General features: G+C 35.7%; 1 protein-coding gene across 3 annotated transcripts in view; it reads left to right on the top strand.

The window, feature by feature from the left end:
* Nucleotides 1-593: 593 nt before the first annotated feature.
* LOC116344512 (broad-complex core protein isoforms 1/2/3/4/5) overlaps nucleotides 594-17,562 on the top strand; it is a 79,893-nt gene continuing 62,924 nt past the window's right edge. For all 3 annotated transcript variants that reach the window (XM_031773096.1, XM_031773099.1, XM_031773097.1), the window contains exon 1: nucleotides 594-1,519. The gene's annotated coding sequence lies outside the window, so the exon portion shown is untranslated. The remainder of the gene's footprint in view (nucleotides 1,520-17,562) is intronic.

The raw sequence follows: 17,562 nt of genomic DNA on the forward strand, positions 1-17,562 counted from the left end.
ACTGCTATTTTCAATCATGCAATTACATCGGTAAAAATATCGATCATGTTTTTTAGATCCAAGCAACTCGTATGTCAATGTGTCATCCCACAAGTTTTTGACCTGACTTTTTCTCACTCTAATTATCTTCTTTTTTCATCATCATACGAATGTGCGCGCACATTCATAGCAGCGTTACCTAAATATATCGATACAAATTACAACGAAAAAGTGAATACAGTTGTCATCCAAATTCAGTGAATACTGCACACCGATAATTAACAGAGATAATGTCATTATATGATCAATTTTTGTTGGATTAGAACGTGAAATAAATTATTCTCTTAAAGTACAAATTTTTATAAAAATTGAACATCAAGACCAAGTGATTTTGTTTTACTTTAATTATTCTGTTTTGAAATGATTAACGACATTTTAAATCAAAGTTGATTCACCCGATCATTTTTAGTATATTCGTAATTTCTTTCTCTATTTTCAGGTGTTTTAGAGCGATTTTCAAACAAACCACAATAGCAGAATGAAAATTCAATAACCAAATCAACATTGCTAAACAAAAAAAACACGTAATCTACTTTAAAATTAAATTAAAAAAAATCCAAAACAAAAATATAATGCTAATTGTTCCAAAAAAGAGCAAACCATTCGAATTTGATTCTAAATGAACTTAATGGAAACGATGACTTTATGTGTGTGTTTTTATTCAATGTAAAAAAGGACATTTTTAAGTTTGTCTTTTGTGACGCTTTACATCTTTTATGCTAAATGACTCTTTTGTATCGCGTTTAAAAAAAAGAATTAAAATTTAATCGAAAATTTCGTGTTCTTACCAAAATTAACAACAACAACAAACAAATCAGATTTTCAAAATTCAATTTTGGTCCGCATCGGCTGAACATTCAGCTAATTGAAAAAATTAAAAAAAATTCGAAAGAAAAATAAACAGTTTGCAGTAACCAGAAACAATTGACACCATCAAACGGGCACCACTTGTTTAAACACAGTGTATCGATTAAGTGTGAATAGAAAAAAAAACTTTCGACAGCGAGAAAAACTTTTTGCCACAAAAAAGCACAAGAATAATAATAATAATAAAAGAACACTTTCGGTCAAAATTCATTTAAAAAAAGATTGATTTTATCTAAAATGCACGCAAAAACCACCCAGATAATATAAAAGTTCGAATTGAAATTGTGAAAGAGACGAAAAAGAGGTTGATCATATTACAAAAAAAAGAAGATCTGCCAACACATCATTAGAAGCGGATTAAGAAGACCCGTATAGCAAACGACAAATAAAAAAGCGAAGAAATATCAAAGCGTCGAGAATTTGATTAGTAGAAGCGATCCATCCGAATAAAACGAAAGCCATCGTTCGATCTCCTCTCTCATTACAAACACACTCAAACGCATCCAAAAAAAAAAAAAAAAATCGCCGTCATCCAGTGGAACGGCTTCAACGCATTCGTTATTTATGGATAGCTGGACGGGTGACGCCCGACTGGCGAGATACTTTCAATAAGGTAAGTTTCTTCTTCTTCTTTTCTTTTTATCGACCAACTGAAAACCGAATTTGAATAACAAAAAATCTGCAGATATTGTTTTCCATAAAAATCCTATATTCAAGCAATAAATTAGTCGAAATTGTTCCGCGTTAGTTGAATATATTTGAAACTAGGAAATAAAACACATATAAAACATAAAAAAGAGTCAGTTTAAAGTAGACAACAAACAACAATATGAGAAACGAAATGCCACATCATCGCTAGTCGTAATCTACTTTAGCGATTTCGACCAAGACGAACGATATAGAAAACAAAAAAAAAAAACACACGAATACACACAACGGAAAAGATATTCGCAATTCAAACGCACTAGACAAGGAATGAGCGAGAAACAGTTGAATTATGCCGTCATGAATGTATTTTAAATGTCATATGCATTCTCGATATATATGCAAACTGATCGAATATCATGAACATGTATCGATTTCTATTTGACACAAACACTACGGAAAAATTCGATAGAATCATGTGAAATGTCCGACACTTGGATCGAATTTCCATGTTTCATAACAACAGTCGCGATGAGATGCTACGCAGAAACAAACAAATAAACACACACACACATACAAAATGTAGTTTGCACAAAAAATAGTCATTTCAACTGAACATCGTTGAAAGACTATTTTTGATGTCAAATGCAAATCGTGAGTCATGATGCTGTTGAGCAAAAAATACAATTTACAGTAATCGAAACGGATCCATGTCGAGAACGACAGATAGTGGAAAAAAACTGCATTTCAAATTGATAGACATCTAAAGTTCTTTTGTGAAAGAGGCGCGAGCATAAAAAAATCTCCGCCGAAAATATGCTTCATTTTGGGATTGCATCATATCGAGCACTCTATCGAGTGCATTGATTCTACATTTTCCATGTTGAATTATTCAGTTTTTGTTCATTGCGTAATTTGCTGTCAATCAATCGATCAATTTTATTGCTCTAATTGCGTTTTAGCGACGTCTAAACGCTCTGTTAACACAATTTGCGCTATACAACTGCACACAAGCGAACACACAGCAGTAGCAGCGAGCGACAGACGATTTCAAATTAATATTCAATGATTGTGAATTGAATGAATCAAGCATCAGTGTTTTGGCGCACTCCCTGACTCACGCATTTGGCATACATGCTTTACATTTACAAGCTCAGCTCAAGAGCAAAGATTATATCGAAACTACATCCTCTATAATAAGGCCCCATTGTTTAATTTAGTGCGTAAGCCGAGCCTGAATCGGAACGTTTTGCATGGATGATTCTCTGTGCCGGCACAACAATGTCATACCAAACGACAAATAATAATTTGCATGGGAACAGTAAGCAAATGACACAAGCACCGGTCCCATCTATATTTGCCACCATTTTTTCTCCCTCTTTCATTTAAGTTGTCAGTAATAATGGTAATGTATTTCAGCGATAAGGTGATAAAATGACACACGATGCGCAATCATAAGTTCTTTGGGATTTTATCTGCATTTCAGTCGCGGCTTTGAAGGTCCATAATTATCACCTTGTTGATTTTACGTGAAAGCACAGCGATTCAAAGCGACTGATAAACAACAAGAAAAATGTTATTTTACAGAAAATGTCACACTTCAGAAGTTTGCTCGCAGTTAGACCGTGGCCAATCTGCAAAACATGGTGCCGAGGCGAACGGAGAAATGCATATTTCTTCAAATACATAAATTACAAATGCAGCAGCATACATTCAACAGTGTTCAACCAGTGTGCTTATTTGCAATATGTATATTTTTTTTCGTTCTTTCTCGTTTCAAAGTCAGTGTCAGGGAATTCGATACGCACATTTACATAACGCACCAGCCAACATTACATCAAACACAAAGTTGCGACTGCATAACAATAACTTGTGGTGAACAAAAAAAAAGAAATATGTATATATATTGTCGTTGACGTTATATTTTTTCTCTTTCTTGGCACTCGGCAAGCTTGAGAGTGCGTTTGCTTTTTGTTGGTAGAAAAGGCAGCGAGCGTGTCGCCTATTGCAAATTAGACTCATATTTGCACTTGCTTTGGCAAATAAATAGAAAATTGTCCGCTCTGTATAGGCTTCGGTGTTTGTGCATAATTATTATTATTTTTCCTCCCATTCTCGCCCCATACTCTCTCTTTTTCACTCTCTGGCACTATTTCACCGGTTTTCATACGGTGAGTTGTCGCTGGTTTTTTTTCTAGTTCACTCTTGCGTTTATTCCTTTTCCACGCTCGCACATACCGTCAAAGAGACGGTGTTGAATGTGTGCTCAGCTGAATGCGTGCACGCGTGTGTACGCATTGTATGCGTATATAAAGTGTTTTTTTTTTTAATCCGAAGTGCGTATGGAAAGATAGATAATGCGTACGAGTTGAAGGTGAGCATCGGGCATTAACATTTCGTTTATTTGTCGTTTTCGTCCAAGTTGAAGGTTAAAACTACTATATAATCGACGAAATTTTCAGTATCAGGGTTGATGAATTCGCTGATTTGCATTACGTAAGCTTTACCAGCGCACGCTTTTTTTTCTTTCGTCTTCTTTCGTTCGTTGTGCAAATAAAATTGGAGCTTCCAATGAGAAAAATGTATTTACTAACAAAGATCACAATCACATAATTGATCAAATAAATGCAAAGAGTTTTCGTATAATTTGCACTTTGTATTCATTTCCATGAAAAGCTTGGATTCGCGATAAGAATGCATGTATAATTAATATAAATTGGTGAGAACGCACATTATTACGTGACTCTTTGATAAAAATGCCAACCAAATTGAAGTGAAAAAAAAAATTGTTTTCAAAACCGCCGCCGCCGACGACAACGACGATGAACACATCAACAATAACATCTCATCATCATGCATGTGTATCAACATTGTGCGAGTGCAAACAATTAGGCCAAAGTACAACGCACAATCATCGCGTACAGGATTTATACACATTGCAGTATGAAATTACTTGAAATCAAATCAAATATAAAAAAAACACGGGAGAATTTATATTTTTGCAAATCGGCAAATATGCCGAAAATAAATTATCTCTTGTTAAAATAAAAGCAAAGCACGTACCCATATGGTGTACGAAGTGAAAAAGAGAACAAAAAAAAAAACCGAATGAGTGCGACCGAAGCAACGAAATGCAAACGATCTCTCTTTCGAATTTTGTTTGTGTAGTGATAACAACGCACATTCTCGGCATGTCTATTCAATAACATTTTATATAAATATATATCAAAGTCATTTCTGCTGCAAAATCTAAAAATAATATTGCGTTACAGGAAGCTATCACACATGTACAAATTTTCACCGAATGAAATATATATATTTTGTGATCATAAAGTAAAATATATAAATGCGATGAAAATTCTCTGAAATTCCCCATTTTCTTCGTTGAATGTTCAATTCATTCAATGGAACTTATTTTTTTTGCAGCAGAAAGTATATAATTTTGAGCTTGACTAGCAAAAGAAATAGAAAGAGAAGAGAAAAATAAACCATATGTCACGAATAACCCATTTCACTCTTCCTCATTTGAAGCGACGTTCCATTCACACTCGAAAGAGGAAAAGAGTGAACGAACGTGGAGAGAAAGAGCCAGAGAAAGAAAAGAGTATAAAAAAACTGAAATATTCGCATTGCGAATAAATGAGTATTATATAATGGAAACAAGTGTGCGTTGTGCACACATTAAGTCATCGCGATGCGCAGTTGTTGCTGTGGCACTATATTCACTTTAGATCTGTACATATATACATTACACAGTATGAACGCAAATTCTTTTTTTTTACACAACCATGTTACACGTCACTCATACACACATGCACGCATACGGATACGATCGTTTGCAAATTTCACATCATATGTGCGTAACGAAATTGGCGGAGAAAAAAAGAGAGAAGAAGCGGCTAATGAAAGAATAAGAAAAAAACGAACTGGGCTACACGCACGATAATCAGCGTGCTTTTACTGTAATTTATCATTATATTTCTGGCTCATAAAATGGCCTGACGGTTACTCCAAACAATTGATGATCGAAGTGTATTTTTCACTTTTCTCATTTTTTTACTAAAAGATATTGTTTTTAGTGATTAACGTTGGCCCAAATCTAAAAATTTTAGTGATTTAAATTCATCAAATTTGTTAATGACAGTTATTTGGGTCGACCGAGTAGTTGCGTTTTTTTCTCTCTCGCTCGTCCAATTGGACGGAATTAGCTGCAGCCATAGAGAACAAAAAAAAAACCTGACATAAACATTGTCTAATCTAAATGCATAGACGAACAGAGAGATAAAGCGATGGCAATTTATCGCACACCCATCGTTTAAAACGACAATCGTCAATTTGCGAGCATTCGCCGTATGTATGTGCAAATTTTTTTTTTATAGATTAATATATGTCAAGGTCAAATTGCGTTGATTCTCTTTCGCACTGTTTTCGTGACTCTTTTTTTTTCGCCGTATTCACTGTCTTTTGTTCGTACCGTTTTGTTGGATTTCATTGTTTCGTTTTGCATTAATTCCATACGGACGAAGAGAGAAAGACAGAGGGGAAAGAGAGAGAGAGTCTCGATCGCAGTAAATTGACATTATTCGACCGTTTCGAGTGGTTGTCGTTGACGGTTGTCGACGATTGTTGTTATTCTTCTCTTTCTGTACATTGTTCTCTTGTCATGCGTTTTATTGCAATATTCAATGAAAATGATGATGTTGATTTGCTTGTCTTTCGATTAAAATAAATACAACAGATATCGCATCGGTGTTATTGTTATTATTCGATTCTTAAATTGGAATATTCGCACTTTTTACCCGATTGTATATTGTCCAAAATGATCTTTGTCCGAGTAAAAACACCGGATTAATCCAGCAACTGAATCGAATAAAAAGAAACACTAACGCAACGAACGAAATATAAAAGAAAGCACAAAAAGGACAGTAAACAGTATAGAACCATTTGAAAGAAGAAGATGAAAGAATGTCCGCGCGTCCGGTCATTTTGTATACGATAAAGCGAGACGCATGATTGTGTATATGTTAGACTCACTGCCAAAATATTCATTTATGTCATGCAATTTCGAATTTTTATAAATAACAATCGGCAGTTTCCCTTTTGCTTGTTGCTTCGTTTATATATGGTTGTTTTGTTATTTTGTGCGTTGTATCTCTTGTACGCCTCGCACACTCTCTCGTCCAGACCGTCGGTAACATGTTTTTAGTTGACCCATCGAAAAATATGATACGAAGAACTTTGGAGTCGTCGATCGATTAGCGCGCTGCATGTTCTTTCTGACCGCTAAAATACAGTCAACGATCACAGCGCATTCATGCTTGCAACAAAAAACATTTATTTATTACTTTGTTTTCCTTTTTTCGCACGTACGCATCAGTATTATCTACCCGAAGCCAAAAAAAAACATGAACCGAATAATAAAAAAAATCGGGTTAAAAACCGCAATTTATGCATGCATGTTTAAATCAATGGAGAAAAAAGAAAAGAAAACAAATGATAATAATACCTTTCATCACAGCAACGAAAATTGTTGATTTTCAATTCAAACAAACAGAATTTTTTTTTCCACTCGTGTGATATGTGGAAAAAAATTCTCGGAAGGAACCTTTCGGAAAACATTAGAAGAAGACAAAAAATATGTTTCTATTGTGGCACCGCAGTACAAGTCATGCGAAAAACAACACATGAAAGAAACGTAACGACTTGACGCAGGCGAAAAAGGGAACGATTCCAGAACGCAAGAGCTAATTAAACATGCAATTTAAATGAAGCTATGGTTATGGCATTCTATGCGCTAGATGTTTGAGCTTGATTTCGCATACATTCACACGCAATTGGGTTAGAAAAGGAGCAGCACATCGGTGTAGTCATAATATGCGATGACCTTGTTTCGCCAACCTAATGGTTTGTGATTTTTTTTTTCTATCATTCGCATTTTATGCGCGATTCACTGAGTGATTTCACTCACTCTTTCTAACGCACACAAAATTAGAGGAAAAATGTGACTTTTTTATCGGGCAGAGTAAGGAAACGTCATTCGACTTGAGTTTTTTTTTCGTAACAATTGGCATGTTTGATGAATGCGTATTTTGCACACGAAATTTAATTCGACGGAATTTATTTAAAGCGTCGGTGACACCGACTCGGTGTATAATTTCGACTTTGCATCGACGGACGAAACGAAATTTATTCAAGATCAAAATAAGAAAGAGTTCAAGTGGTTTTTCATTTTTGTAAATTAAATCGAGTGTGCAACGGCGCCGTCATACGGAATTCAATTAGAAAGTATTTGATTAGTTTCCGATAAAAAGGCACATATTTTCTGTCAAAATTGACGAATTAATCTTGTTTCGACGCAGAACGATGCAATGTGATTCGCATTGGAATGTGAACATAGATGTGACGGGAGGTATAGACTGCACCAAAAGCAATGAATGAAAAATCAATAATAAAAAAAATCGAAATGAATTTTACTGCTGAAAAGAAAAGCCGGTTCTAAGTCAAAACTTGTTAGCAATCCAATCAATCTTAATTCATATTGTAAAACTGAGAGCATATAGTTACGCCGATAATGTAGCCAGGGCCAGCGTGCGAACGCGCGCTTGTGCAAAGAGCAAATAGAAAGAGCCTTTTATTTTTATTAATTCACGTATGTCATCCACAGTCATCTAAATATTCCTCTCTATTCATTTTTCTATCTGCAGATCGTAAAATCTGCGCACAAACAAGAAAGACAAACATCCAATACTCCAATCACGTATTTTGAAAAAATGTGTGAAACATTGCGTGGAACAGGCACGGAGATAGGTAGAGAGAGAGAGAGAGAGAGAGAGAGAGATCGCACTCTTCCAAACGGCATATATTGAAAGCGGGTAGTTATAAGCATGACTGACTACATGATGAGAATTAAATCTATCAGTTTCATCGCGAACGCCTTTTAATAAATAATACGTGGCAGCTGAGCACAAGCCCTCCTCATTCAGTTGCATTCCGCATATTTTTCGTTATTGTTGTTGTGTTTTTTTTTTATTATTTATTCGATCTCTCGTTCGTTTTCATGATCGTTCCGAATGTGTCTTGTGCAGTAATTATTCCTTTTTCGTGTAGTGCAATAGTAGTATTGCGGTGCAATTTTTTTTTATATTATTCATCTCTCTGTGCTCATATGTGCTTGTCATTTGGCATGCGTGCGTTTGAGCGAATGAGCTCGTGCTCACCGTACAACCGATACAGAGATGAGAGTACAGTGCGTTTTGGACACCATCACACTGTGCAACCGAACGACAAAACAAATTGGAAACAACATTGAATTAAATAATGACGTTGTGAAATCAGAGAGAGGCAGAGAGAGAGAGAGAGCAAAAATATAAAACAACATTTTAAATTATATTATTGCCGTTTTATTACAAATGATCGGTTATCAGTTTTTTTCTGAGTGCGGTTTAATTACTTTAATTGAGAGTCTAGCAAATCATTCGCGACTGCGTTTCTGCCGTGTTCATCGCGCTTCGCAAGTCTTAATTTTTTGTATTTCGCTGTTTCGTACACACATATACTGCGCTTTGGCAAGTGATAATTTCTAGCGATAAAAGTAACCTGATACATTCGAATTGCATGAATACCTTCTCTTTCTCCCTATCTATGGTGCTTTTATTATTATTCTTTGTGATTTGATACGTTTATTGGTGTCTAATAGACGCATTTGGTATGCAACAAAATTTATGTGGCGTTTTTTCTCTCTCGCCATGTTGTAGTTGTTGTCGCCGGGCTCATATCCGATTTGAGATTGTCATGTAAGCTAACAGTTGTGTACACTTGCACAGTGACACACACACATTATATGTAAGTGTTTATGAAACTATTCAGATGATGACGTGAATAAATACGATATTAAAGATTTGCGCGTGCTCAAACACATGCTTACAATACGGCCTAATTGACTGAGATTTTTTTTCTGTGTTCGCCTCTTGCCGCTGCTAAAACGGATTTGAAAAGTTATATCTAATCTCAAAAATGTTGACTAGAATTTGAGCAAGTGATGAAGTTTTTTTTTATTTGATTTTAAAATATGGTAGGCAGTAGTTTTATATTTGCGTATTTCACAGAAATCATAAATCGTGTCCACCGTCGGCCCGTATCGTTGTGTGGGTGGTAAAAGAGCGCGTGCAATATTCACTGCATCACAACTCGAACGATTTGCAGTTTATGCATGTTACTTGACTTATTTTTCATCTCTTGTTGCTGTTGTTGTTTCGAATGCTGTTCTGCATTGCGGATATTCAAAACGACGGAATAGACATTCTACGAAAACATCGACATCGATTGCATTTCACATGCATCAATGACAAGAATCATCTTCAATTCTGTCATTGGGTCACTTGAATTCTTCAGAATGTATTCTTCTTTGCATACACTTTTTTTTCGTTGTTGTTGTTGTTGCATGAATTTTCACCGTTATGGCGATGCGAAAATAAAATTTATGTAATCAGCAAAATGACAAATAAAGAAAGAGGGAACGAAGAGGGAAAAAAATGATGCTATAACGAAATGACTTCATCACAGTGTGTGGAACTAGGTGTCTTGTATCGCATATTGAAGCACTTTTTTTCTGCGCGAAATTGTATATAGACGCGTATTAAACGCAGTATAGTGAAAGAAAGATGAAAAGAAGAAAAAAAATCGAGTTTGGTATGTTTATAGACGATCGGAGCGAGACAATGATAGAATATGCGCCAAGATAGTGGCAGAATGAAAGAGACCCATGCATAATATAAATGATATAATGAACGAATAGCCTTGTACTTCTTAATTGTCAATGTCAGTGTCAAGTACGGATCGGAACACAGAGAATGCAAACCGCACATACGAAACAATGTGTGCCTTTTGTGATGTGTACGTGTTCGTCTCTCTTTTAAACTGTATGGCATGCGTGTATATGTGTGTGTGTTTGTGCAGTGAGAGCGCGCGCACGGCGTCACCGAGAACCGATTAGATTTGCAATCGCATTTCGCATTTGTAATATTGGCCGCTCTTTTTTCCTGTCTAGCTTCGCATCGCTTTTTGTTTACTTCACATTCCCATTTTCACTCTATGGCTCGGTTATTGCAGCGTTCTTTTTTCAGCATACTTGCACAAATCTAAACATAAATTTGCTGCGTTTTGTGCACGTGAATTCATCTTTTCTCTCATAAATCTACCCATTTGTCCATTTTTGCTAAACAGTATTTTGCCGTGTGTGTTTTTTTGTTCTGCTCAATTTCGAGTTTATTATAAAATTGCAGTCTCCTTCAAAATCCTACATTAAATCATCCGAAATCAACTTGCCCATCAAAAATGTCGAGCAAAGTAACAGCGTTTTAAACATTTCTTTCATTTCCTGTAGATGCAAATCTCGGCACAGGCCCTGAAATCGAATCGATGCACACCGGCACCATATATATGGTTAAATAAGTAGCTTAAGATTCATGTTATGGGGAAACCGTAACGCGCACTTTATGATCAAGAAGCAATTCGCATGCGAAAATGGAATTTCTATCTAAATTTTAATAACAATAAATTTGCGATTAAATGAGACGCACAGTTGTAGTTTAGTGGCTATTATCAACGCATACGACGGTAGAAAATTGTCGTGCTGTGCACGAGATTAATAATAGCGATACGGTTTACCGCAATCAAATAACCATTTCATGATGTGTGTGTGTGTGCTCGCAAAAAATCTAAACGAAATGACCAAATGCACTCGCGCACACTGCCACTTTGCCAGTGTACAAGAAAATGTGCATCCATCATCGATTCAAATATAAATTTACAATTTTCACTTTGAAATTCGAAAAATTATTTGCTCAATTCACGCCACGAAATCTTTAAAGGCGAAAATGAGGCGAACATACAATTAATCTCCATTTCTTGTTTATTTTGCTACACAACGAACTGTGTGCGCGCGCGCCTCGGCTCGCCGAACATTTGCAATAGAGAACAACTCACGGAACGAACTTGAACAAACTTCATTTTTCGTGCGTTTTGAATGGAAAAGGTGATTTAGACTTGATTTATGATATAAATTAGCCATTTTCGCGCATTATATCGCCACATTCTGTGCGTGCGCAAATCTAAATCGAAAATCAGAACGCCAAAACGAAAAATTGTAAAACGACCAACTAGAAGTTGGCTTTAATATATATATGGTGTATAATGTGATGTGCACGGTTTGTTCGCCTGCTCTTGAGTAAAACACAAAATAAATCGAATCAAATGGAATTAACGTATTTGGAATTGTAATTGCAGTGCGCGACAACAGGCTCCGACACGAAATGGCCACACACAAACGACCGATATGCGAAAATGACGAGAGAAAAAGAGCGAAGATATCATCAAATGAGCATTTGTAATTCTCATTGTGGCAGTCAGCATGCCAAATTGCATTCACTATGAGAGACACGAAAGAAAAAAAAAATAGAACCGAAGTGAAAGAGAAAAGGAGACATCTAAGTAGATGTCACTTCCTCAATGGTGATGCGCAATTGTCCAAAACCAAATCAATTCGCAAGACACTGTGTTTATTTAACGATTCATTTTGCTTGCACCGAATCGTGTTCGCTGCAATTCAACAAGCTTTAATCACAAAACTGGATTGTAAAATTGGCGACGATTTTCTAAACTGCATGCGATCACAACATATAAACGCACAAATTAAACTAAATGAAAATGATGTCAGGCACAAAAAGATTGTGGACGCTTCTAAAAGTTGTGTGTTCACGTCTTCAATGTGACATAAGTCACAATTTCGACAAAATAAATTCATTTGAAATCGTGATTTTCAATGTGTGTATCATGTTTCTTAAACGACTCAATGGAAATACTTCTTGCAATAGAAAGCGTCGTGAAAAACATTTCACGCGTCTGCAAAGGGCTTGCGAAAGCTTGTTCTGTTCTTTTTTCAAATGTTCGCTTTCAACATCCTACCTTATTTTTAATAACATTTACAACGACCCAGAGCGAGACACAGCACTGTCAGAAATACACGAAAAAAATGGGAATGTTCCGTAAAAAAAAGAAAACAAAAAAAATCGACGATATGAAATGGCTTGTACTCACTTCTGGCAATGCAAAAGTGAGAGATAGTTTCGAGTAGATTAGACATCATTTTACCTGAGCATGGATGTTACTCCGTAGATGATGGGCTACGATTATATGAAATCGGTGCTATATATACACAAACACATACAGCTTCGGTGCCTGTTCTCGTTCATGCCATGAAAATTTATACCGTTTTAATCAAATTATGTTAACTTCGTTCGTGTGTTGTTATTGTATTTTTCTTCGCTCGTACGCCGTCAGACTTGAGCTATTCTTGTGGCGTTTTTATTACTTGTACCTAATGTGACAGCCAACAAGTACACTGCATTCGGTCGACCAATTCTAATAAAACACAATAATTCTGTCAAAAGTTCTCCGTAGGACAGTTTACATTTGTGCGTATTTCATTTTCAATTTTTTTTTGCTTTGTTTTTGCTGCAACATCGGTAATGTTCATCTTGCAAATCTGCAGACTTCAGCTTGCAATTGGCATTACAACATCATGCAAAACGGGTGAACCATTCGCGAAATGTACAAAACAATCGGTTTGGCGACAGTCTCGATGGAGAAGCGTCACATTGTGCCATTGTAGAAAAAAACATGTTTTGTTTCGGACTTTTTTTCTCTCTCATCTTCTGTTGCTGTTGTAAACCGTCATTGTACATTAGATACCAAATAGACATCGCTATTAATTTTTGTTATGAATCTATCGTAGAGCGGTAATAAAGTGCTGCGGTTGCACAAGACCGTTTCTATGTGTGTACATTTATGTTGGCAGTGATCTGTTTTTATTATTTGTTCAACGTGCCTGTGTGCAACAGCAACACAAAACGATAGAATAAGAGACCTACGCGCAGCTAATTCACAAACGATAAACGGTGTGTGTGTACGATATGCGTTCGAAATAAAAACATTTGCGCACACCAACATCTCTACTGATTTATTCTTCTATTTGGCATGAAAACCAACAATATGCTCGATTTATGTATACTTTAGCCATATTTACAAACAAAACACTTCTTTTTTCGTTCTCTCGTTCGTCCGCTGCAATGAGATGCAGTGCTTGCCTCGTCTTCGTTCCCATACGGACTCACAAAGTGCGAGCGAGCTAAAGCAAAAGAAAAAAGATTGCACGACTTTTTTGTTGCACATTTAGCTGCATTGCAAAATTCCTTATTATTATTGTAATTTTCATTTTATGTGTGTGAATATTAGATCAAATCGTACGAAGGATGCAAATGGCAAACAACAAAAAGAAGGCACCATTCACTATGTACCGGCAGTGCACAATCCAAACGATAAATACTCGATACAATTTGTATATTACATAATATAATACATTTTATTCGTCGTGTTCCTATCTTTTTGCGTAAATCTCTCAATATAGTCTTTCTTTGAGTTTCGAATACGGTTTCTTGTGCGATCAATTTTTTTCAACTGTCTTCCACTCTCTTTTTCTACCTCCCTCCCTCTCTCTCTCACTCGCTTGGTGCATTTGCTAGATATTGCAAGATATCAATCGAGCGAACCGCTTTTTTTTCGGTGCGAACGTAAATTTTCCACATTCGATTCGAAATGCAGTTCACTTTTTGTTTGATCACTTCAAATTGTTGTCTACATATTTTATTGTTTTCATTTGCCTTTTCCGCAAACGAACTGCCACGTGTAATTAACTTTGATCAAGATGTTAAAACGAATCAAGCATATTGTGATGCAGTGTGTATGCATATACACATTCGGTCGTGAAATAGACGCAAACGGTTTGTTAAATGCATTTGGAATGTTTTGCTCAAGAGTATTAATGGAAAATTATCTCGTCTTTCGTAGTAGAAAATTTTTGATTTATAAAAATACATTATTCGCAATAGAAAACAAGATACGCATTTCACCCCAAAGCATTGAAAAATATTTTATGGTTCGCATTTATTGTTGAAGCTATCAAAAAATATGTACGGCATACATATCGCGATTCATATTCTTTCCATCCCGCCAGTCTTTGCCATGATCACGCATTACATATTCGCCTCTAACACAGCCACCTATAAGAGCGTGTGGAATGAATACTAGATTATTATAACCGGCGAGAATAAATTTTATAGAAATAAAATGATGAAGAGAAATATAAAAAAAACAACGAAATGTTTTGAAATTCATAACAATTTGCTTTATTGTGTTAAAACGTAAAACGTAATTTATTATTGTGGCGATAACAACACGTTTACACGTTTTGCGTACGATTTAACGCTCACAAAACATGTCGGAATTACGAGTGTGAAATTTGCATTGCATTTTGGCCATCGAAATGGGCATTTTATATTGTGAGTAAAAGTATAAATGCGGAACTGTATTTTCCTTTAAGAAATTTATATACTTCTTTTTACCTCAACAAAATGGTCTACTTTTATTCAGTGAGTTGAAGTAAAGGCTCCCCAAAAAAAAACGAGAAAATTTAATTTAGCGAATTAAAAACACAGACAAATGTGTTACTAATTGCTCGAAATGGTTGCTTACGATAAGAGTGGAGACAGTGTGCTTGATATTAATGTCTTCCTTGTTTTTCTTGCCATGTACTCTCTCCCCAGTGGATGTTGCATTCAGAAATTGAGCCGATGGATAGCAAACAAAATTGGATAAAATGCAAGCCAATTTTTCGTTATTATCGTAACGAAGAACAAGTATTTCGATTCCTTTGGGGTATATATTTTTGTAGTCGATCGCAAAATATCGTAACTATACAACCGATTTGCCGGAAGGTGAAAAACTCAATTGTAATAAAAATCATTTTAGCTGCGAACTTCAAATAATAATAACAACAACAACAAAAAACTGTTAACGGCAATAACTATGAAATGGTTTTGTTGAAGCTCCTGGCTTGAAAAAAAAACGACAACAACTAGAAATAATATTGCGAACATAAAAATGTGCGTGAAAATATATACACAACAGAACATTTCACCGTGCACCGAGCCAATTTGCATGCCTTTTCCAAACGGTCAATGATCAAATGGTATGGGCTTTTGATTGTTGATCGTTATATGCATCGCACAGAGCATAAAACTCGAAACAAAAACATTACTGATTCGCTCTTTCTTTCTTTTTTTTTTCATTCGAAATTCATTAAAATTGATAGAAAAAGGCAACAACATTATTTTCAATTTATTGATGCAAGACGGTTATAATCTACATTCGGTCGGTCGATGTGCGTTTATATCGCACCCAACATTTTAATATATAACAAATAGAAAAAGTCTCGCAAATGATCGCCGGTTGAACATATATGAAATTGGCCGAACGGATTGTGAGAGATCAATGGAGAAAGAGAGACTGACTGAGATAGAGAGATAATCAGAAAATAAAACAGGTAACCAAAACTGATACACACTTCTCGGATCGAAAGATCGAACAGATGATGCTTAATCGGAACAGTTGTGTTTCATGTACTTTCCTTATAAGCCACCGCATACACACCAAATGCGGAATTCAAAAGGAGATAGATACAAAGAAGAAACCCATTTGAATATTATACTATTACTGGCTTCTGATGCATCTTCTTGCTTCTCCTTTCTCCCTCTCTCTATCTCTGTCTCCTGTTTGCTCATACCACGCTAATGATTATTAATCTGTAGATGATTTTTTGTTGTTGGCTCTTGTAGTTGGCAGCCTTAGAGAAATATGGGCTCAAAAATAGCATTATGCGTGTTTTTTTTTCTCTTGTTCGGTTCGGTATCGGGCAATTTTATGAAAATTCCTACAAAGGCTGCTTCTAGCAATCATTTTCCATTTATAACCATTATTATTTGCATGAAAGCATTGCTTTCTTCTTCAAAGACGAAGAAAGAGAGGCAAATCACCAATTGGCTTCATAACATTGCTCTTGCTTTGTGCTGTTCACCTTTTCGAACGAGTTGTCGACAGTTTTTTTCGTATTCTTCTTCTTTGGTTGCGTTGTCGTTAACATTGTCACTGACAACGAAATGCTTGCACAATTTGAAATTGTTGGCGGAGTAATTTTTGGTGTAAAAAAACGACTTTATTGGAACAGAAAGATGTACTTCTATTCGAAAAACTCTTGTTATTCGTTTTAAGAGGCTTCTAATTTTGATGGCACCAATTGGTTTACTTTGAAGTATTAAACAATGGTTTGCATCAAAGATTTAATAGCATTTTGTATTCATCGAATTTAGTTCAAGCTCAAGTCTCAATAGAAATCGACATTTCAAAGCGCAAATTATGTGTCTCAATGTAAACGGTGCACGCATCAAACAAAGGAAGAAAAATCAACGAAAAGAATCAAAGCTTGTCTCACGCATCAAAGTATTCGGTTTTGGTTTTTTTTTTCGTGTGTGTGTGTGCATTTCAAAGCGTTTCATTGTCATGGATGCATTTTTAATGTGCGAATAGAGAATAAGGTCTGTGGCGGCATCGGTTTTGGCTCAAAATCCCGTTTCTCTTTATTTGTTTCACATGTATGCGAATCAATACAAATGATGATTGGCACAAGTCCATTTGTTTGGTCGCCGTGTTTATTTTTCTCTTTTTCTCGTTATTTATAACGAAGTTCAAGTGTTGAACAGACGCGCAATTGAAAGTTGTTGGCAACGGATTTTATACCCACCAAAGCACACACACACACACGGCGCGAATCTACAAGCGAGAAAATATTTGCAATTGCATTGTCGCATTCAAATGCTCAAACAACATAAACGAAATATTTTGAATGTTGTTTACAGCAAAGAAAATAAAAAAAAAAACAGACTAATGCCATCGTTTCACTTGAAAATCAACCAAATTGCATACAAAATGTATATATCTCGAAAATACACATTTTCCTGTTGAAATCATTGCCAAACGAAACTAAAAAAGAAGAAGCAACCCACAAATTGTGCCATAAGTTAATAGATGACACAAATCGAGCGCATAAATTAATATTTTACA

The sequence above is a fragment of the Contarinia nasturtii genome, unplaced genomic scaffold (assembly GCF_009176525.2).
Source record: "Contarinia nasturtii isolate CC-2019 unplaced genomic scaffold, AAFC_CNas_1.1 Cnas_scaffold_1037, whole genome shotgun sequence".
NCBI classification, from domain to species: domain Eukaryota; kingdom Metazoa; phylum Arthropoda; class Insecta; order Diptera; family Cecidomyiidae; genus Contarinia; species Contarinia nasturtii.